Source organism: Orycteropus afer, unplaced genomic scaffold (assembly GCF_000298275.1).
Source record: "Orycteropus afer afer isolate SDZICR_OR568_19922 unplaced genomic scaffold, OryAfe1.0 scaffold00006, whole genome shotgun sequence".
Lineage (NCBI taxonomy): Eukaryota > Metazoa > Chordata > Mammalia > Tubulidentata > Orycteropodidae > Orycteropus > Orycteropus afer.
The window spans coordinates 8,429,235-8,451,524 of record NW_006921593.1 but is presented as its reverse complement, the minus strand read 5'-3'; positions in this window follow the sequence as shown (position 1 = coordinate 8,451,524).

Below are 22,290 nucleotides of genomic sequence, written 5' to 3'. Positions count from 1 at the left end.
CCTGAAAGGGTTTTCTGAAGAGACCTTCACTTTGTGGAAGTATTTTCCACACAACAAATTTGGGAGAGATGACACAATTCAGTAATAACTCTAAAGTCATCTTCATTATGACAAGAAGCGTGACAAAGATGACTGTCATCACAGTTAGCATTCAGCATCGATCTTACCAAAAAACCAGACCCACTGCCATGGAGTCCATTCTGACTCACAGCGCCCCTAACCATCAGAACAGAACTGCCCCACGGAGTTTCCGAGGCTTTAAATCTTTTCATTATGCTGCTGCTGCTGCTGATGGTGATGGTGATTTAGGTGAAAGTTTACAGAGCAAATACATGGGCGATGGCACGTTACAGGACGTTATATAAATAGCAGCAGTCGGCCCCCTTGGACCATACTGGGAACGTTTTTCTCATCGAGTTCTCGTTGGTCCAAGGGGTCCGACTGCTTCTACTTATATAATGTCCTGTAACGTGCCATTGCCCAAAGTGAGTCAGATGGCCAAGTCCAACAGCAGTGGGACAGGGATATACTGCTCTCACCATGGAGGGAGTGGGGGAGTAAATATTTGTGCAGCAATAACCCACTTTATAACGTCCAGGTGTTCACATGGCAGCAGGCTTCAAATGGAATGCCCCAATTCTATCCCATTGTTCCCACATCCGGTGGATAGGACTCTGCCAGAATTGTCTTCACCTTGACTCCCTGGCTGCTTAGACATGATCTCACCCTGCCTTTTTGAGTGTTTATATGGGGCTGCCGGTTTTATGACCTCTGTTATCTTGTTCCTATAAAACAATGTTTGTTTTTTCCTCAGCTGATGAAAAGCTAATGAAAATTTTATAGGCAGCAAATAAAATTGAAAAAGATGAGGCCGCGACGCATAATTGAGTCTAATAAATGCAGCACCGCACAGCTTCGCTGTGTGTCCGTGTGTGATGGGAGAGGACGGAGCACCCGCCATCTCTGTGACCTGCTTATTCAGAGGGACGGGCTGGGCTCCACCACAGGCCGGCTTTGTGGCCGGCTGCCTAAAAAGGGGAGCGTTCCACATACCCAGGGGCCACGTTTGTGATCCAGCTACTAAAACAGAGTACATTCCTGACCACGTGCCTCATTTGTGGTTCGATATTTGATGTCCTGCTGAGTCGACTCCCGCCCGTAGTGACCCTGTGTACCGAGTAGAACCGCACCATCTTTCCAGAAGCAGATCACCAGGTCTTTCTCCCATAGAGCTGCTGTCAGCTTTGAACTGCTGACCTTCAGTACCATATAGTGGACGGAGTGCTGTGCAGCTGGCCACGTATTAGATTTCTGGTGTGTTTCTAAGAGATCAGATGCTTTACCGAGTTCCACATTTGTGATTTGAGTCCTACAATAGGGACTGAACTGCTGTTCCCACACCCTATTTGCATTCTAGTGACTAAAAAGAGGACATATGGCTTAAGCACAGTGTGCTTTGGGGATCTGGTTAGTGATCAGAGGGCCGTGGACCTGTCCTTGGCCTCTTCTCTCATTCTTTCCTAAGAGAAGGAGGAAGACGGAACTGTGCAGGCTTTCCTGGGGGAAGCAAAACTGGGTCAAGGAGATGCAAACTCATTTTGGGTTCTAATAAAAAAAATAATCCCCTTCGCTTCACTTCTCGGTCTCGGAACAAAGAGTGTTGGTTTTCCCAGTCTCGGCCCCTCCTCCTAGCATGTATGCACCCCACAAGGGACCTGGCTCCCCTTGCTACCATCTGTTCATTTCTTGTCTGCTCTTAATTCAATTTAGACCCGTTTAGGTTTTGCTTTTTGCCTTATTTGATTGTTGTAAAAATATACACAGCCCAGCACTGGCCGGTTTGACATCTCTCACGGACACAGTTCGGTGACCTCAGTTACGTGAAGCAGGTGGTACACCCATCACCAGTGAAGGCCATTGGCCAAATTTTCCATCCTCATCAACAAAAAGGCAGTGCTTGCTAAATAGTAATTCCCCCAGTCCTCCTTCCCACCCACCCCTGGCATGTTAAACTCTGATCTCTAATCTCTATATATTTACGTGTTCTGTGCACTTCACAGGGAGCCCTGGTGGCACAGTGGTTAAGTGCTTGGCTGCAAACTGAGAGGTGGGTGCTTTGAACCCAGCAGCTGCTCCACAGGAGAAAGATGAGGTAGTTGGCTTCCATAAAGGATTCCAGCCTTGGGAATCCTATGGGGCAGTTATACTCTGCCCCATACAGAGAAGAAGTTGGATAGCGTATCATTATCAAGAGTGTATCATCTTCTATGTGTACCAACTAACATTGTTTGCAAAGTCAATTTAGTATTTCTTACTGTATGTGATCCTCACAAATTCTTGCTAAGGTGGTTGAAACAAGGATTTGTATGTGTGTGGTTTGGGTGAAAGTTGATAGAGTAAATTCATTTTCCATATAGTTCATACATTGTGGGATTGCAGTCAATGTCATGAAACTCATGAAACACAATGTGTAACAGCTCTCTCCCCACTTCTTCCCTGTGTCCTTCTTTCCAACGCATTCCTGCCCCCTGAATCTTTGTGTAAATACTGCCTGTCTGGTCTGCCATGGTTGACTGTTCTAAGGAGTGTACCCATGTGGTGTAAATGTTCATCTCGTACACCTGGCTGGAAGCTACAGAGTGAGTTCAATTCTAGGCCTGAAGGGTAAATTTGGGCCATAGTTTCTGGGGTCTCATCAGTCTCTATCAATCAGCCCAATAAGCCTGCTCTATCCAGGATCTCCTCCTCTAATCCCTCTCTGAGTGGTTGACAGTGGTAGCAGGACACCATCTAGTTCTTGTGGTCTCAGGGTCATGGGTCATGTAGGCTGAGGGTCTCATGATGCACTTGTCCCTGGGACTGTTTCCATGTGTCTTTGGTTATCATCATTATCATCACTTTTTATCCCCTGTGTTAGACTGCTGTGTTAGACTGGGTTCTCTAGAGAAACAAAACCAGTAAAGCTTATATAGAGGGGAAAAAAAAAATTTATCTTAGGAAAATTAGAGAAACTGGCAAGTCCCAAGTTCTTGGATCAAACGTCAAGCTGGAGGCTTTTCCCCAAGTCTCGCAGCTCCAAAGGCTGAGGAGCTCAAGGTTGACAGGCAGTGTACGGGCTGTTGACTCCAACGAATCCAAGATCTCCAGGCTGAACGGTGGATTGTTTGCTCACAGACAGTTGTAGGCAACACAACAGAATCCCAATCCACAGAGTGTCTCTTTTCCAGGAATGTCCATAAATATACTGGAAGCAGGCCACACCCCTAAGGAAACTCCCTTTCAACAGACTGGCTGCTCAAAACATGTACATCTGATCCCATCATGGGAATAACCACATCACAATTCTTGAATTGTGGCCCAGCCCAGTTGACACATGGCTCCAACTATCACATCCCTGAGTTTTATTTAGATGGACATTCTTATACCAATATACTGTCTGCCACACTTACATACATAGTCATGGGTATGTTCCCTTTAAGGCAAGGATTCTTTCTTTTTTATTGTATTTTGTATTAGTGTCATCTATTCAGGGGATGGGGAAAGATGCTGGGCTCTAACTGAAAGGTTGGGGGTTTGAGTCCACCCAGAGGCACCGCAGAAGGTAGGCCTGGGGATCTTCTGAGGAATCAGCCCCTGAGAGCCCCACTGTGGACAGTTCTGCTCAGATCCATCCAGGAGTTGATTCTGACTCAGGGCAGCTGTCTCAGCAAGGTCCTGGGGCTGCTGTAACAAATGACCACAAACTCATGGGCTTCCAGCACTACAGGTTTATCCTTTCTCTGCTCTGGAGGGAAGAAGTCCAAATTCAGGCTCCCTGGCTGAGAGTCAAGGTGTCAGCAGGGCGGGCTGCTGGAAGCTCTGGGGGAGACTCCATTTTTCAGCTTCTCAAGGCTACCTCACTCAGGGAGGGCCTCTTCGCACTCTCCGAGTATCAGTCTCTGAGTATGTTACTTGGAGGTGTCATGCTTGCCTATGTTGGTGTGCAGTGAGTTCCACCATTTGTGCAAATGAACGTGGACTTACCAACACTTCTAAGGGGAGCCTTGGGGCCCCCCATGAATCAGGGACAAGAAATGGACACTGAGGCCTCACAGGAAACCAGGAGGCTCTACTCCTTAAGTGGCTGGGTATTTCATCTACAAGGCCACAGGCAGCCAGTAAGTGGGTCCAATGACTTTGCTCTCCCACCTGCAATGGACAGAGGCTCTCAGCACAACATAGGCCCCTCCAGCCTTCCTCACAAATGCCGATGCCACTTTGAGGAAGGAAAGAAGGTGGGGTTCAGTGGTTAAGGCATTCAAACAAGGGGGTCAGCAGTTAGAATCCACCAGCTCCTCTGTAGGAGAAAGGGGAGGGAGTCTGCTTCTGTAAGGGCTGACAGCCTTAGAAATCCTACGGGGCAGCCCTACTCTGTCCTAGAAGGTTGCTGTGAATTGGAATTGATTCAACCATAGGGAGGGCAGACTTATTGTGGGAACCAATGGAGGCCTCACAGTTATTCGGTCTGTAGCACTTCTGGGGCACCCAGCATCTGCCCCACAGTTAAACAGATCAGAGTAACTCACTGAGGGAAGAGGCACTGTCAGGGATTCAGGGTAAGAGCATCAAGTGCTTGATCCTGCCCCCTGAAGGCCACCCCTGAGCTGGGAGAGGGACAGACAGGGAGCTTACAGTCAGTACTAGGTCTTGTGTTGGCTCAGGCTGCAGGGCTCCCCCACAAAGCAAGAACCATCCTTACCTCCTGCGCTACACCTAAATCTTGGACCGGGGTTGTATCTCCTTGCCTTGTGTTGTTACTTGCTGTTGTGTTGACTCTGGACAGAAAAACAGAGAACCATTGGGTAGGGCCCAAAGAATGGAAAGTGCTGCCTGGCCCCTCTCCCCTCAGCCTCTCTGGCTGTAGAGAAATCATAGGAGTCCCTGAGTGGAACAAACCAGTGAGTGCTTGGCTGCTAATTGATCATTGGCACCTCCGAAGGAAGATCTGGTGCTCTGCTTCTGAAAGGTCAAAGCTACTAAAATCCCTGTAGAGCTGGAGCACAGTTGTGTCACTAGCTCACATTTGACTCCATAGCAACTGGTTAGCTGGGGTTTAATTTTTAATTTAATGTTAAAGTGGCTAAAAGCCACATAAATATATTGCACTAAACTCAAGGTCATGGGAGGAAGGTTGGGCAATCTACTTCAGTTAGTGATACTGCCTCGGCAACCCAAGGAGGGGTCAACTCGATGGCATATAGCAGCAGCAGACTTAAGGTAGGGAGCTCTGGGGGCAGAGTGGTTGAGCCCTTAGCTGCTAATCTAAAGGTCAGCAGTGCAAGCCCACCAGCAGCTCGTCAAGAGAAAACACCTGGCTCCAGTACCGATTACAGTGGAAAATCCCTGGGGGGGCAGTTCTCTGGGGGCATCAAGCAATGGCAAACACCAGGAAACCCAAATAACATGTAGCCCCTACTCCACCTCTCCATGTGTTGGAATCAAGTTGATGGCAGCTGGTTTGGTTTTTAGAGACAACCAGTTGTTGTTATGTGCCATCGAGTCAGACCCAATTCATACCAATCCCTCCTTGGATTTCTGAGGTGGTATCACTACAGAAGTGAAGTAGCTTGCCCAACCTTCCTTCCGAGGAGTGGCTGGTGGGTTTGAACTGCCAGCCTTCTGGTTAGCAGTCAAGTGCCTTAGGCACTATGCCACCAGTGCTACCAACTAAATTCTCATCATTGGCAACCCCTTGTGTACAGAGTAGAAATGGGGTCTACAGGTGGTAGACCTAAAGGTGGTCTGCAAGCTTTCAGAAGCACATCACCTGGCTTTTCTTCTAAGCACCTCCAGGTGCTCTGAACCACCACTAAATACTCCGGTTAGTACTGGGGGGCTTCCTCACTGGAGCCCCAAGGACTTGCAGCATGTGTTGAGCAGGCAGACCCAGGATGCTTAGTCAGCAGCTGCCGAGTCTGCTGGAAGCAGCATGGGCTGGGGAAGGGGTCTCCTCTGTGTACATGACTGTGGTCCTCACACTTCAGTGAGCATCAGGAGGTCTTCTTCCGTCCAGCTCTCTGGGCTCCTTCCCCAGAGTCTCTCAGTCAGGAAGTCAAGGAGGGCCTCAAGGAATGTGCATTTTGGACACATTCTCACTTGATGCTGGTAGTCCTGAGCTCACACCTAAGGAATGCCTGCAGGTGTTGCATATTGAATGACAGATACACACAGGACCCAATCCTCACGCAAAAAAAATGCCCCCAACCAGCTGGACAACAGCAGCCCTCGGGATGTTCTACCCCATGGATCTGGGCAAATCCTGTAGTAGGGTTTGCCATTTCTCATTCACATGTGTTGCCATTACTTGCCATTCACTTGGCCCTCAGCTCACAGTGAGCCCACGCACAACCAGACAGACTGTTGTCACAACCAGACAGGCTGTTGTCCTGGGCCATCTCCATGTATGAGTGGGGGCTGCACCTGAGGTGCAGTGGCTGGGAATCAAACAAGTCTCTGCAGGGAAGATGGGAATTCTTGCACTGAACAGCCTATGCCTCACCAGTCACCTATAAGTAAACAGAAGTAACCACAACTAAGTAAAAACTTGACACAGCCTAAGGGCCACCACTCATCTGTCAGCTTGTCCTACTGTAGGGGCTTGCATGTTCCTATGAGGCTATGCCACCAGTATCTCAAATGCCAGCAGGGTCATCAATGGTGGACAGGTTTCAGTGGGGCTTCCAGACTAAGACAGACTCAGAAGAAGGAAGAGGCCATTCTGCTTCTCAAAGAACTGGCCGGTGAAAACCTGATGAATTGCAGTGAAACACTGGTCTGATCCAGTGCCAGAAGATGAGCCTCTCAACCTGGAAGGCACTCAAAATAATACCTCCTCAAAGTAAAATAGAGCTTAATGATGTGGAGGGAGTAGAGCATTCAGGTCCTCCGTTTGCTGATGGGGCACAACTCAAGATGGGGAGAAACAGCTGCAAATATCCATTGTTGTTGTTGTTATTTGCCGTTGAGTCGGCCCCGACTCATAGCGACCCCTCCTTGGGTTTCCCAGGCAGTATCACTACGGAAGTAGGATTGCCCAACCTTCCTTCCGAGGAGTGGCTGGTGGGTTTGAACCGCCAGCCTTCTGGTTAGCAGTCAAGTGCCTTAGCCACTATGCTACCAGAGCTCCCGCAAATATCCATTAATAATCAGAATTTGAAATGTTCCAAGTATGAATCTAAGAAAATTGTAAGTGTCAAAAATGAAATGGGGAGACTTCCGGTAAGATGGAGGAATAGGCAGACAAGCAACACAGACCCTCTTCAACAAAGAAAAGAAAAGAAAAACAAGTTGACAGAGATACAGAAGATAATCCTGGAGCCCTGAGCTTTGAAGAGAACTACACAGAAGTGGATTAGGCACCAACCAGTGGAAAAACCTGAACGAAAACAATGAGTACAGAGGTGGTCGGAGCTGCAGACTGTCAGCTACTCTGATGGGACCAACAGCCTGACTATTTCCAAGTGGTGTTGGGACCTGAGGGTTGACCTAAAGATCGGTCCCGCTCACCAAGGGCTGTAGGGACAACTGCTCTAGTGGCCCGTGACTAGGAAGGGAAACAGCAAGGAGGAAGACAACCTGAGCTGTGGACTTTCTGCTGTCCAGAGGGTGCAGCCATTTGGGATTTTAAAGTGATAGCATTCTCACTCAGATTCCAGGGAGCTAAGAACAGGCTCTGTTTGCCAGAGTCAGCAAGGACATACGAGAGGCTGACAAAGGAAAGGAGACAGGTGGTGCGTGTATAAGTGCTGTCAACTAGTGAATAGAGGAGCACAGCACAGGGCCCTGCCTGCATAGATAAATTGTGGGCAAGTCACTCCAACATACAATCACCAATTCAGTATAAACACAAAAACATCACAATGCCTTGGAGACAACAGAGCATCACAGTCTACACAAAGAAGCAAGATAAACCCAGAGAAACAAGGGACTAGGAGACAGACCCAAAACACATCCCTGAGGAAACACAGCATTGGAACTCCCTGATAAGGAGTTCAAGAGAATTATATTTAGGTATCTTCAACAAATTGAGAGACAGATCAAGGAAAACACAGAGAAAACCCAAGAACAAAAAGACAAATTAGAAATGATTCTCAATCTACAGATAGAGTAATACTAAATTGTCAGAAAGAGATAACACATTGAAAGGGCAAAAGAGTGGAATTGATGCAATGAATGGAAGACAGAATTAATGAGATTGAAGACAAATACCTGAATGGAAAGGGATCAAGCAGAAAAAAAGATTAAAACAAAATGAAGAAAGCCTAAGGTTCATGTGGGATAACCTGTGTGTCACTGGCATTCCAGAACAGGTCAAGAAAAATGAAACCACTGAGAAAATTGTCCAAGATTTGTTAGAGGAGAACTTCCCTGATATGATGAAAGATGAGAATATATCAATTCAGGAAGTCCAATGAACCCCTAACAGGATAGACATATCATTATCAAACTCACAGAAACCAAAGAAAGAATCATGAGAGAGCAGCACAGGAAAAACAAAATGCTACCTACAAGGGGCAACCAATAAGACTAAGCTCGGATTTCTCAACAGAAACCACGCAGGTAAGAAGACAGTGGCATGGTGTATATAAAATGCTGAAAGAGAAAAATTTCCAACCAAGAATTAGGCCATTTCCAGATAAGCAGAAATTAAAGGAATTTGTTAAAACCCAGCCCAACCTTACAAGAGATGCTAAAGGGAGCCCTTTGGACAGAGAAGCAACAACTGACCATTAACACACATGAGGATATAACCCAGAAACCAACCCAGCTATGGAAGTATCCAAAGTAAATAAGCCTACAAGATGGTAAGAGATTGTAAGCAGGGAACCAGAGACACCAACTACAAACCCAAAAGAGGGAAAAAAAACACCTGTGTCGTTACAGAACTTCCAGATGGTAGGGAAGGCAACTACACTTGGGAAGAAAACTATAAATCACATGGTAACCTCCAAAAAAAAAAAAAAAGGTAAACCTTCACATCAAAATAAAAAAGAGGAGGACCAGCATAAATATTCAGAAAATACTAAAACAATAGCAGTGAAGGAAATAACATGATTCCTAAACAAAATGAGCTCAGCATAGAAAATTATATGGAACAAAGAAATCAGCACAGTGAAAAGCACATGACAAAAATGACAGCAACAAATTCATATTTGCTGATAATTACATATCTGGGAAGGGACTTATCTCTAAGACTTCGATGGAAAACTCCAATGCCTCAATACCAAAGGAATTAACAATCCAGTTGAAAAATGGGCAGAAGACATGAATAGACACTTCACCAAGGAGGATAGTCAGGTGGCCAGCTAATACATCAAAAGATGCTCACACTCATTGGCCATCAGAGAGATGTAAATCAAAACAACAAGATATACCGTCTCATCCCAGCACTGATGGCAAGGTTCAAGGAGACAGAAAATAACAAATGCTGGTGGGAATGTGGAGATAAATACGGTGATTCCTTAGAGTTGGAATTGGAGATACCATTTGACCCAGCAATTCTGTTACTAGGTCTACATCCTAGAGAGGTGAGAGCGAGGATAGGAACAGATACATGCATGCTCATGTTCATCGCAGCACTATTTACAATAGCAAAAAGATGGAAAAACCTACATGCCCATCAGTGGAAGAGTGCATGACCAAACTCTGGTACGTACACATACTGGAATGCTATGCAGCACTAAAGAATAACGTAGAGTCTGCAAAACACCACATAATATGGATGAACTTGGAGGACATTATGCTGAGGGAAATAAGTCAATCACAGAAGGACAAATAGTGTTGTGGAGGGTCAAAGAAAAGTTTATATATGGAGGGGAAAAAATGGAATACATAAAGATCTATATCCTAGGCATTGGTGAGCTGAAATGGACTGGTATTGTCCAATTTGAATCCATCACGTGATCTATTACACTGCTGAAGAAGAAAGACGTGGCATTCATCATCACAAAGAATGTTTGAAGATCTATCCTGAAGTACAATGCTGTCAGTGATAGGATAATATCCATATACCTACAAGGAAGACCAGTTAATACTATTATTCAAATCTATGCACCAACCAAAGCCAAAGATGTGGAAATTGAAGCTATTTACCAACTTCTGTGATCTGAAATTGACCAAAGATGCAGTCAAGATGTACTGAGTAGCAGTGGTGCTTGGAATGCAAAGGTTGGATACAAAGAAGAAGCATCAATAGTTAGAAAATGTGGACTTGGTGATAGAAATGATGCTGGAGATTGCAAGACCAATGACTTATTTGTTGAAAATAACTTTTTTCAACAACAAACAGGAGCTACACATGTGGCCAGACAAAACCCACAGCAATCGGGGACTTTATCCATGGAAGGAGATGATGGAACAATTAATCGAGGCCAGGAGCTAACTGGAACAGACCATCAATGGCTCATATGCAAGTTCAAGTGGAAGCTAAAGCAAATTAAAACAAGTCCATGAAAACCAAAATAGGAACTTGATTATATCCCACCTGAATTTAGACACTATCTGAAAAATAGATTTGGTGCATTAAACACCAGTGACCCAAAACCTGATGGATTCTGAAGAACATCATAAAGGAAAAAAGCAAAGGGTCATTACGAAGACAGGAAAGGAAGACCAACGTGGATGTCAGAAAAAACTCTGAAACTTGCCCTTGAATGGAGAGTAGCTAAAGCAAATGGAAGATATGACAGGGTAAGAGAGCTGAACAGAAGATTTCAAAGGGCAACTTGAGAAGACAAAGTCAGTTATTAAAATGAAATGTGCAAAGACCTGGAGTTAGAAAGCCAAACGGGAAGAACATGCTCCACATTTCTCAAGCTAAAAGAACTGAGGAAAAAAATTAAGCCTTGAGTTGCAGTACTGAAAGATTCTCTGGGCAAAATATTGAATGATGCATCGAAAGAAGATGGAAGGAATGTGCAGAGTCACTGTCCCAAAAAGAATTTGTCGATGTTCATCCATCTCAGGAGGTGGCGTATGATCAAGAACCAGTGGTACTGAAGGAAGAAGTCGAAGCTGCACTGCAGGAACTGGTAGAAAGACAAGGTTCCCGGGATTGATGGAATGCCCCTGAGATGCTTCAACAAATGGATGCCCCACTGGAGGCACTCACTCAGTTATGCCAAGAGTTTTGGAAGACAGCTACCTGGCCAGTCAACTGAGAGATCCATATTTGTACCCATTCCACAGAATGGGGAAATTATTGAACAATATCATGAATATCATGGGAGCTCTGGTGGCATAGTGCCTAAGGCATTTGACTGCTAACCAGAAGGCTGGCGATTTCCACTCACCAGCCATTCCTCAGAAGGACAATTAGGCAATCTACTTCTGTAGAGATACCACCTCAGAAACCCAAGGAGGGGTCGCTACGAGTTGGGATTGACTCAACAGCAGTGAGTTTGGTTGTAGAGTTTTATCATTAATATCACACACAGGTAAAATCTTGCTGGAGATAATTCAAAAATGGCTGCAGTAGTATATTGACAGAGAACTTCCAGAAATACATGGAACGAGGGATATCATTGCTGATGTCAGGTGGATCTTGGCTGAAAGTAAAGGCATTCGACTATGGAGCATAACAAATTGTGGATAACACTGAGAAGAATGGGAATCCCAAAACACTTCATTGTTCTCATGAGGAACCTGTCCATAAATCAGGAAGGGAGAGTCTCAGGGTTGTATACTTTCACCATTCTTACGCAATCTGTATGCTGAGCAAGTAATCCCAGAACCTGGACTGTGTGAAGAATGCAGCATGAGGATTGGAGGAAGACTCGTGAACAACCTGTGATACGCTGACGACACAACCTTGCTTCCTGAAAGCGAAGAGAATTTGAAGCACTTTACTGATGAAGATTAAAATCTACAGTATAGACTACATCTCAATATAATGAAACAAAATTCTCACAACTGGACCAGTAAGCAACCTCATGATAAAAATGGAGAAAAGATTGAAGTTGTCAAACATTTTCATCTTACATGTATCCACAGTCAACACTCAGGGAAGCAGCAGTCAAGAAATCAGATGACCTGTTGCACTGGGCCAATCTGATGCAAAAGACCCTTTCAGAGTGTGGAGCAGCACAGATGTCACTTTGAAAACTAAGGTGCACCTGGCCATGGTATTTTAATTGGCCTCATATGCATGTGAAAGCTGGACAATGAATAAGGAAGACTGAAGAGGAGTTGTTGGCTTCGAGTTGGGGTGTTGGCAAAAAAATACTGAACCACAGACTGCCAGGAGAATGAACACATTTCAGCTTGAATGCTCCTTGGAAGCAAGAATGGCCAGACTTTGGGTCATGTTATCAGAAAGGATCAGTCCCTGGAATAGGTACAGTGGAGGGTCAGTGAGAAAGGGAAAGGCCCTCGACGAGATGGGTTGACCTGGTGGCTGTAATGACGGGCTCATGTAGACCAAGGACTGGGAGAATGGTGCAAGACTGGGTTGTGTCTTGTTCCGTTGCCCATAGGGGCCATCGACTCTGACTCAGAGACTCTTAACAACAACAGCCTAAGGGCAAGACACGGAGCACACCTCTAAAAATTGAATCAGGTAAAAACTGTAGAAGATGACTACTTGGTATTCTGCAAAGCCTTAATCTGTAGAAGGGAAGCAAGAGACTCTGGGGCCACAAATTAGAGCTACTACTTTTAACAGTCTGTAGCAGAAAGGAAGGCTGGGCAATCTGCTTCCACAGAGATAACCATAACCAAGTTGAGGCAGTGAGTTTGGTTTCTTTTTAAAGCAAAAACCATACGGGCTGACTCATAGTGGCCCTCAGTGGGTTTCCAAGGCTGTAAATCGGTATGGAAGCAGACTGTCCTATCTTTGTTTTGCAGAGCAGCTGGTGGATTCAAACCACTGACCTGGGGTTAGCAGCCCAATGCCTTAAACCACTACACCAGAGATCCTTGGAGCACAGTGGCAGTGGACTGAAATCCTTAGAGCATACAAGGAACCACAAAGGAAGAGCAGAATTAAGATCAGCAGGCCCAGCCCCACAGCACACAGCAACCACCACCACCAGTGCAAAGAGAATTATAGGAGCTCGGGAAGCATAGTGCCTAAGGCACTTGACTGCTAACCAGAAGGCTGGCGGTTCAAACCACCTGCCACTCCTCAGAAGGAAGGTTGGGCAATCTACTTCCATAGTGATACAGCCTTGGACCCAAGTCGGGTCCGACTCAATGGCACATAACAACAACAACAAACAGATAGTAAATACAGAAACAAGGAAGGGAGCCCCATGAGGACTACTGTGCCCAGAGAAAGGAACTGGAAAAACCAGTCCAAAACACGTTCTCAGGAGACAGCAATGGATTGGTGGAAGAATTAAAAGCCTTCGCTCAACTCTACCAGTCACCATCAAGTCAACTCTGACTCACGCTGCCCCCATGTGGTCAGAGTGGAACTGGCCTCCCCAGGGTGTGTAAGGGCTGAGACTCTGGAAGTAGACCCCCAGGCCTTTCTACCTGGGTGCCCCAAACTGCCAACTTTAACTGTTTCCACTAAAGTCTAGCCAGGATTAATGCAAAAATACACCTTAACAGAGCATGGAAGAATTTTTCTTTTTTTTAAGACGAGTGCAGTGTTTGCCCAGGGAGCAAAAAAAAATGATCTTCAGACACTAACTAATTAGGCCCTTCCCACCTCTTCGTTCCTCCACCACTTTTCAACACTGAAGGACACAGGAGACACGTCAATTGTGCTCAGAGGGGAAATCTGCACCGATCGAGAACTTCGTCCGAAACTAACTTGTCTGTCATGAGAAGGCAAAAAACGACAGAGAAAGGCATTATCAGACGGAGAACTCAGAAAAATGTACCGTACAAAAGTGCTTTATTATCCAACTATTTTTAAAAGTTCTCTAGCAGATATTGGAATGGAAACCAGGCACTCAGGGTTGGAACAGTCAGAAAAATGGAAGTGAGCATTGAAATTAATTAAATATAATGAAAACTACCACGGGCTGTTATAAATTTTGTTACACAATTAAGTTCAGAAGCTGCAAACTACTCTAGAAGATGATGCAAAGGGAAAACGTGTGATGATAATAAACCTCAGATTCAATAAGTGCTGGGTAAGAGGTAGGAAAGTTTCCATGAATATAAATTTTCTTACCTTCTACAAGGGAAGATGCCATTTAGTTTTCTGAATTTGATAACCACTGGTGGTTTGTGTAATTCATGTGTAATTCATGTGTTTCAGTGGTATAATTCTCACCTTCCAAGCAAGAGATCTGGGTTCAGGTCCCAGCTGTTTTGGTCCCTTCCTGCCAGTCTAATGGAAAATACCACAGATGGGTAGTCTGAACAAACAGGGAATGATTCTCTTACAGTTTTGGAGGCTAGAAGCCCGAGTTCAAAGTGCCAGGCTCCTGGGGCTGGATGACAGCCCCTCGACCTTGGGCTTCAGCTGTGGCTCCCAGCCCCCTGAAGCCAATGGCTTTCTTCACTCAGGCAGCTGCTGAATGACGAGTCGGCTACACGTGGGATTCAAGGGTGCCATAGAGCTGCACACCACATCCCTGGGGCAGCTAGTCAGCTGCTTGTGACAGACTCCACCACGGAGCTGACTGCCAGGCTCACCACGGAGAACAACTGCCACTACCCGCCCAGCCAGGCTGACACATAACCTTAACGACCACACCAGCCACACGTGCAGACGCCACCCCTCTGTCAGGGAGGCTCCCGTGATGCCGAGTATGGCTCAGCAGGGCTTCCGGACTAGGTTGGATTAGGAAAAATGGCAGGGAGCTCAATTTCTGAAAATAAGCCTAATGGACCACGATAGTCTAACCTGCAGTAGATCACAGGGATAGTGCAGGCAGGCAGCCAGTGATGCCTGGGGTCACTGTGAGTCAGAGGCCAACTCCAAGGCAGCTAACAACAGCGACAAGGCCGTGAATAGCTGTCCCTCTGGCTTCCACACCCCACTCCCCTCTCTCCTTGTTGCCTCTGACCCCCCCACTCCCCTCACCCATCCAGCCTCTGTTTCCTGTACATCTTAGATTGTGTGCATGCCTTCCGGGAAGTCTTCTGGGACCACTTCCCCTTCCCCAGGTGTGGCCATCCTGCCCCTTCATTTTCCCAGCATGCATTACAGCTGAATTAATAGCGCTCCTTTCTTTGTTTTCTGAGAACAGGATCTAGTTCACCTTTTTGTCTCCATCATGGTGTTCAGGTCATAGTCATCCTCAACAACCGCTTTATGAACGAGTATGTACATCTTTTTGCACTAAATAATAGCCTCATTAAGAAAATACTAAGCCTTTAAGAACTACAGTTCCCTTCAGAGAGTTTAATATACTACTTCTGGTCTTTGACAAATGAAGTAGTTTTTCAAAAATAAGGTTACAGTCATTGTTCTACATACTACTATGATGAGTAGTGACTACAGTCTTAAAAGCTTGTAAATGCTAACATTCTACACAAAAGCATTGTTCCACCTCCTACTCTGGTGAGTAGCAACCATGATCTTAAAAGCTTGCAAGCAGCCATCTAGATGCAATGACGGGTCTCTCCTCGTTCAGAGCAAAGAAGAATAAAGAAAATCAAAGAACGTGGAAACTATTAGTCTAAGGAACTGGTACACCATGTGATCCTCGGCCTATACAACCATGAGACCAGAACTAGATGGTGCCCAGCTACCACTGTCAACCACTCAGAGCAGGATCTGTGTAGGAGATCCTGGATAGAGTGGAAGAACAGTTTGGAACAAAACTCAAAATCATTAAAAAAAAAAGACCAGTCTTGCTAGTCTGATAAAGCCTGGTGAGACCCCTGACACTATGGCCCCTAACTGCCCTTCAGGTCTGGAACTGAACCTACTCCCATGGCTTCTAGCCACATAAAAGACCAACATATTTATATCAGATAGATATACTCTTTGGAGAGATCAATCATGGGAGAATAGAAAGGCTGTGTATGCACAGGGAGATAGCTTGGGGAGGGGGGCAGGAGTGAATGCGAGGGAAGGACACAGGGAAGAGGTAGCTATGGGGATGATGTGGGAAGAGAGCTGTTGTTACATTGTGGAAAATTGCAGTCAATGTCATGAGACAAAGTGTATGTGAGCTGCTGTGTAGAAATTGAATTTGCTCTATAAACTTACACCCAAATCACAATAAAAATTAAAACAATAAAAAGCTTGCAAGTGGCCATCTAGATGCAATAATTGGTCTCTCTTTGTCTAGAGCAAAGAAAAATGAAAAAAGATGCATGGAAATAATCAGTCCAGGGAAATCCTGGACCATGCAACCTCAGCTGATATGACCCTGAGACCAGAAGAACTTGATGGTACCCAGCTACAGCTGTCAACCACTCAGAAAGAGGAGGTCCTGGATAGAGAGAGAGAAAAATGTGGAACAAAACCATAAAAAGTTCAGGCTTACTGGTCTGATGATCAAAGGGGGAAAAAAAAAAAAACTGCCATCAAGTCAATTCCAACTCATAGCTACCCCCCCACACACACTGGCTTTCCAAAGCTGTAAATCTTTACAGAAATAGATTGCTTCATCTTCCTTCCAAGGAATGGCTGGTGGGTTTGAACCACCAGCCTTCTGGTTAGCAGTCAAATACCTTAGGCACTATACCACCAGAGCTCCCATTCCACCAAAGCTCTTTTATTGGTCTGATGGAGACTGGTGAAACTCCTGAGACTACAGCCCCTCATCACCCTTCAGGGCTGGAACTGAACTTACTGCATTGGCTTCCATTCAAACTACAGACGTGCATATAAGGTGAACATTTACACCAGGTAGGTACACTTCTTGGAACAATCAAACCATGGGAAATCAGAAGGGCAGTATTTGCACAGGGAGATAGCTCACAGGGCAGGAATGCATAGGAAAGAAGGACACAGGGAAAAAGTAACCATAGGAGGAAGTGAGAAGGGAGCTGTTACATTGTGGGGAATTGCAGTCAATGTCATGAACTGTATGTATGAAATGCTGTACAGAAAATGAACTTACTCTGTATGCTTTCACCCAAATCACAATAAAGAAGAATTTTTTAAAAAAAGCTATAGAATATATAGATTGTAGTCCTAAAGTTATATAAACAAAGATAAATATACTTCTATAATTGACCCTACAGAGATTATATCATAATGGAAAACTCCTTAAGGCCCTATAAATGGAAGGTATGTGCAAAACATTCTCACCCTGATCCACTAAATACAGAAGAAAGAGACAAGAACTAAGCCTAGCAAATATGAAAGATAAATTATAGATTGGAAATGGGATGTAACAAATATTGAGAACACACTGTAATTACAGGAGTACTGTCCATAGTTACATGCTAATAATATGAAAACTATACGATTGGTTTTCTAAAAAAAATTAAAAAGCTAAATGGACTGATCAATTATGGAAGAAATACTTACTGGCCATTTTATCCATATTTTACAGTTACTTCTTTCAACCTTCCTAGAAACACATCTATTCGGACAATGCAGAAAGCATATGGGATGCCACTCAATCTTTATTTACAGATGGTTGTTGTTGTTAGGTGCCGATGAGTTGTGTTTCCAACTCACCATGACCCTGACCCTGATGTACAGAAGAACGAAACATTGCCCGATCTGTGCCACCCTCACATTTGCTGCTGTTTGAACCCACTGTTGCGGCAGCTGCATCAATTCACCTCATTGAGGGTCTTCCTCTTTTTCACTGACCCTCTTCTTTGCCAACCATGATGCATTTCTCCAAGGACTGGTCCCTTCTGACAGCATCACCAAAGTATGTGAAATGCAGCCTGGCCATCCTCACCTCCACAGAGCATCCTGGCTGCACTCTTCCCAGGACACGTTTGTTCTTTCTTCTGCCTTGTTGTTGGTGTTGGTGCTGTTAGGTGCTGTCAAGGCAGTTCCCACCCACAGCACCCTGGCGAACAACAGAAGGAGACACTGCCAGGTCCTGTGCCATCCCCACAGTCTTTGCGATGCTTGACTCCATCGTCACAGCTGACGTGTCCATCCATCTCATCGAGGGTCTTCCTCTTTTTGTTGCCCGTCTACTCTACGCGGCGTGTTATCCTTCTGACCACAGGGCCACAGTATGTCAGAAGTCTGGCCGTTCTCACGGCTAAGGTGCGTTCCCACTGTATTTCCTCCAAGACAGATGCATCTGTTCTACTGATCTGTGGTACATTCAATACCCCTCTCCAACACCACATTTCCAATGCATCCGTTCTTCCTCGGTCCTCCTCATTCACTGTCGGCTCTCACAAGCAAATGAAGCTACTGAACGTGAATCACACAGTCAAATGCCTAGGCAAAGTCGATGAAACACAGGGAAACATCTTTCTGATTTTCTTGCTCTCAGGCAAGAGCCCCTTGGTATCAGCAGGGATATCCTTTGGTCCAAGTCCTCTGCTGCATCTGGCTTGAATTTCTGGCAGTTCCCTGTCAATGGGCTGCTACAACTGTTTCTACATTATCTTTAGCAAATGTTATTTGTGTGTGATATTGTTTGGTAATTTCCCCATTCCACTGGACCACCTTTTTTTGGAATGAGCACAGACTTAAATCTCTTCCAGTTCCTTGGCCAGGTAGCTGTCTTCCAAATTCCTTGTCATAGACGACTGAGCACCTCCAACACTGCATCATTTGTTGAAACATTTCAGTGGGTGTCCTGTCGATTCCTGGAGCCTTGTTCTCAATGCCTTCAGAGCAGCTTGGACTTCCTTCAAGAACCATTAGTTCTTGATCACATGCTACCCCCTGAAAAGGTTGCGCATTGGCCACTTCTTTTCGGTACAGTGCTCCGTGCACCCCTCCCATCTTCTTTTGATGCTTCCTGCGTTGTTTAATATTTTGCCCATAGAATTGTTTAATATTGCAACTTAAGGCTTGATTTTTTTCTTCAGTTCTTTTAACTTCAGAAATGCTGATTCCAGGTCTTTGCACATTTCATTGTAAGACTTTTTCTTCTCCAATTTAGAGACAGTATTCTGATACTAAAATAGGGAGTCCCTGAGTGCCACAATGAGGCAGTCTACTGCTGTCTGAATGGTGAAGGTTCAAGTGCACCCAGTCACCTCAGAAGAAAGGCCCGGAAATTCTGCTTTTCTAAGTCAACCTCTGGACCCCCTGTGAAGTGCATTCTACCCCGATACACTCAGGATGGCCATGAGTCATAACCAACTTGACAGCATCTGGTTGTCCTATTCAAACATGACCCAGATGGCAAACTAAAGGGAAAACTATGGCTTCCAGAATCTGCGTCTCTCCTCCTCTACTCACAGCTCCCAGCCAACTCTTCCTGACGAATTTCTAAAGGACAGTGCACTCTCAGCTGCTCTGCGTTTCCCCAGGCACCGCAGCCCCTCAACTGGTCTTCTAGGACAGTGTTCTCATTTCATCAAAGTCTCTTTGATCTTGTCACTCTTCATCTCTGCCCTTGACAGGGGTCCCAGTGTCCCCATCTAAGATGTCCTAGACTAACAGCCACATTTCCACAGCCAGTCTAAGGGGAGACTGGACTAAATAATAGCCTTGTTAGAAAAAAAAAAAAAAGTGATGTCAAAATTCACTTCTAATTGTTAATAAACTCTAATGCAGGGAAGTTCACCTTGTACCTTCCCTTCACTTGTTTTTACTGATGGACTTTGAACTTGAGTCGCTTAGATTTTCCAGTAAGTTGCGGTAACCCAGTTTAGTTTATGGGGGAAGGGGGAACAAAAGCAGTTGCCATAGAGTCGCTTCCAACTCCTCGGCGACCCCACATGTCTCATAGTCGAACTATGCTCCGTTCGGTTTTCAGAGGCTGATTTTTCAGAAGTAGGCTGCCCGACTTTTTTCCCAAGGCACCTCTGGTTGGACTCAATCCTGTAGCCTTTCGATCAACACTGGAACTCATTAACCATTCCCACCACCCAGGGACTCTTAGCTTGTTACAACAAGGTACAAAGTTAAATAAATGTTAGAAATTGCTTAACAGAGAAAGCAGGAAAAGAGAAGGTCCAGACTGATCTAACATGTTCTTGTCCACATTTATCCCTGCCTAAGTTATGCTGCGCCAATCCGTGATCTTAGAACAGCAGGATTTATTTCTCACTCCAAGGGCTTGTCCTTGGTGCACTGCTGTGGGTCTGGGCCATGTGCCTCCATGGCAGGACCCAGCTGCAGGAGCAGCCCTATGTATGGTGAGTTTTTGTAGCAGAAGGAAGAGAGAGATGGGGGAATACACAATGTCTCTTGAAACTTGCCTTCGGTTTGACGTACATCACTGCCACTCTCGTTTGATGGCCAAAGCCTGATGTCAGCGGGCCGGGAGACAGAATCTTCTCACAGGGAGGGAAACCAAGTGACAGGAAGTACTACAGCAGCTGCAGTTCACACTCTCACTCATGTACTCATCCCCTCCCCACGAGAGACACCCCACGAGTCCTCACCAATCACAACAGGCAGCTCAAGACCCAGACTCGCAGGGTGTACCTCACGAGTGTCACTGCTTGTGACCTGGTTATACGTGAACCAAAAAAACCAATAACCTCTCTCCCTGGCCACGCAGGCACTCAATAGAGACTAACGGAACTGAGTCAGGCTGACCGTAGAGACATTCCCATCCAGAAAGCAAAAACAACAACAAAAAAAAAGCAGTAGCGTTAATAGTTAATTCTACAATCCTACTCGACAGACCCCGAGGTGAAAAGTATTTCTTTTAATTGTAGTACACTATATGTGGGAGCTCTGGTGGTGTAGTGCCTAAGGCATTTGACTGCTAACCAGAAGGCTCACAGTTCAAACCCACCAGCCACTCCTCGGGAGGACAATTGGGACATCTACTTCCGTAGAGATACCGCCTCGGAAACCCAAGGAGGGGTTGCTATGAGTCAGAACCAACTTGACAGGAGTGAGTTTGGTTTTTGTTGTTTGTATGTAACAAAGGAGCACTGGTGGGGTAGTGATTAAGGCATGTGGCTGCTAACCAAAAGGCCAGTGGTTCAAACTCACCAGCTGCTCTGTGGAAAAAAGGCAAGGCCATCTGCCTCCATAAAGATTTACAGCCTTGGAAACTCAAGGGGGGTTGCTTTGAGTCAGAATGGACTTCATGGCAGTGAGTTCTGCTGTTGTTGTTTTATTATGTAACAAAGCATTTGCTATTTCAGCAGTCTTCACACTACACACATTCGTTCAGTGACACAAATTATGTTCATCATGTCCGTATCCATTCCCAAAGGTTTCCATCCCCCTAAACCAAAGCTCAGAACCTGCCAAGCAGGACGTCCTCCCCTCCCCTCCATCCCACCCCCGATCATCATGGATAGACTTTGGTTTCTATGCATTTGCTTATCCTAAATAGCTCATATCACTGGGATTGTATCACATTTGTCCTTTTGTGACTGGCTTGTTTCACGCCATACAGTGTTTCCAAGGTTCATCCAGGTTGTAGCATGTATCAGAACTCCGTCCCCCTCCATCGTGAGTAAATACCACCTTCTGATTCTCCATCTGTCCGTGGACATTGAGGTGACTCACCTCTTGGCTGCTGTGAATGGTGGTGTAACCAACATGACTGTACAGGGCTCTGTTCGCACACCCACTTTCAGTCCTTTTGGTAGGTACCTGGGGGTGGAGTTTTGGGGATCCTACGGACTGTATGTTTATCTTTATGAGGAGTCAGCAAACTGCTTTCCACAATGGCTGCACCATTTTACATTATTCCCCCAGCAACTGATGAGGGTTCCAGTGTCTCCAGGTCCCTGCCAACACCTCCTGTTTTCATTTTGCAGTCGCAACCATCCTGTCAGGCGTGAAGGGATATGCCACTATGGTTTCGGGAGACTATTGCTTGATTGGATGCTAATTCTGCCCCCTGCCCCCCAGAAACTGCTCCTCATGATTCTTCAGGTCCTCGCCCTCCCCATTGGGAGGTCCTTTCTTCTCCACCGTTCTCTGGGCACTCTCCGGTGAGCTAGGGGAAAATATGTCCTTCTTGGCACCTGGTATATAAAGTATGCTTCTGCCCATAGGAGGTTGGGAGCCCAAAGATCATTTTAAGTTTCTACCACTCATAACCAAGAAAAATAATAATAATTTAAAAAAATAAAAAAACACTGCCACTGAGTTGATTCTGAGTCACAACCACCCTGTAAAACCCTAAAACCAAACTCACTGCAGTGGAGTCCACAGTGGAGTCCACACCAACTCACAGCGCCCCTAGAGGACAGAGTGGAACTGCCCACAGGGTCTCCAAGGCTGTCAATCTTCACAGAAGCAAAGCCCAAACCACACCCACTGCC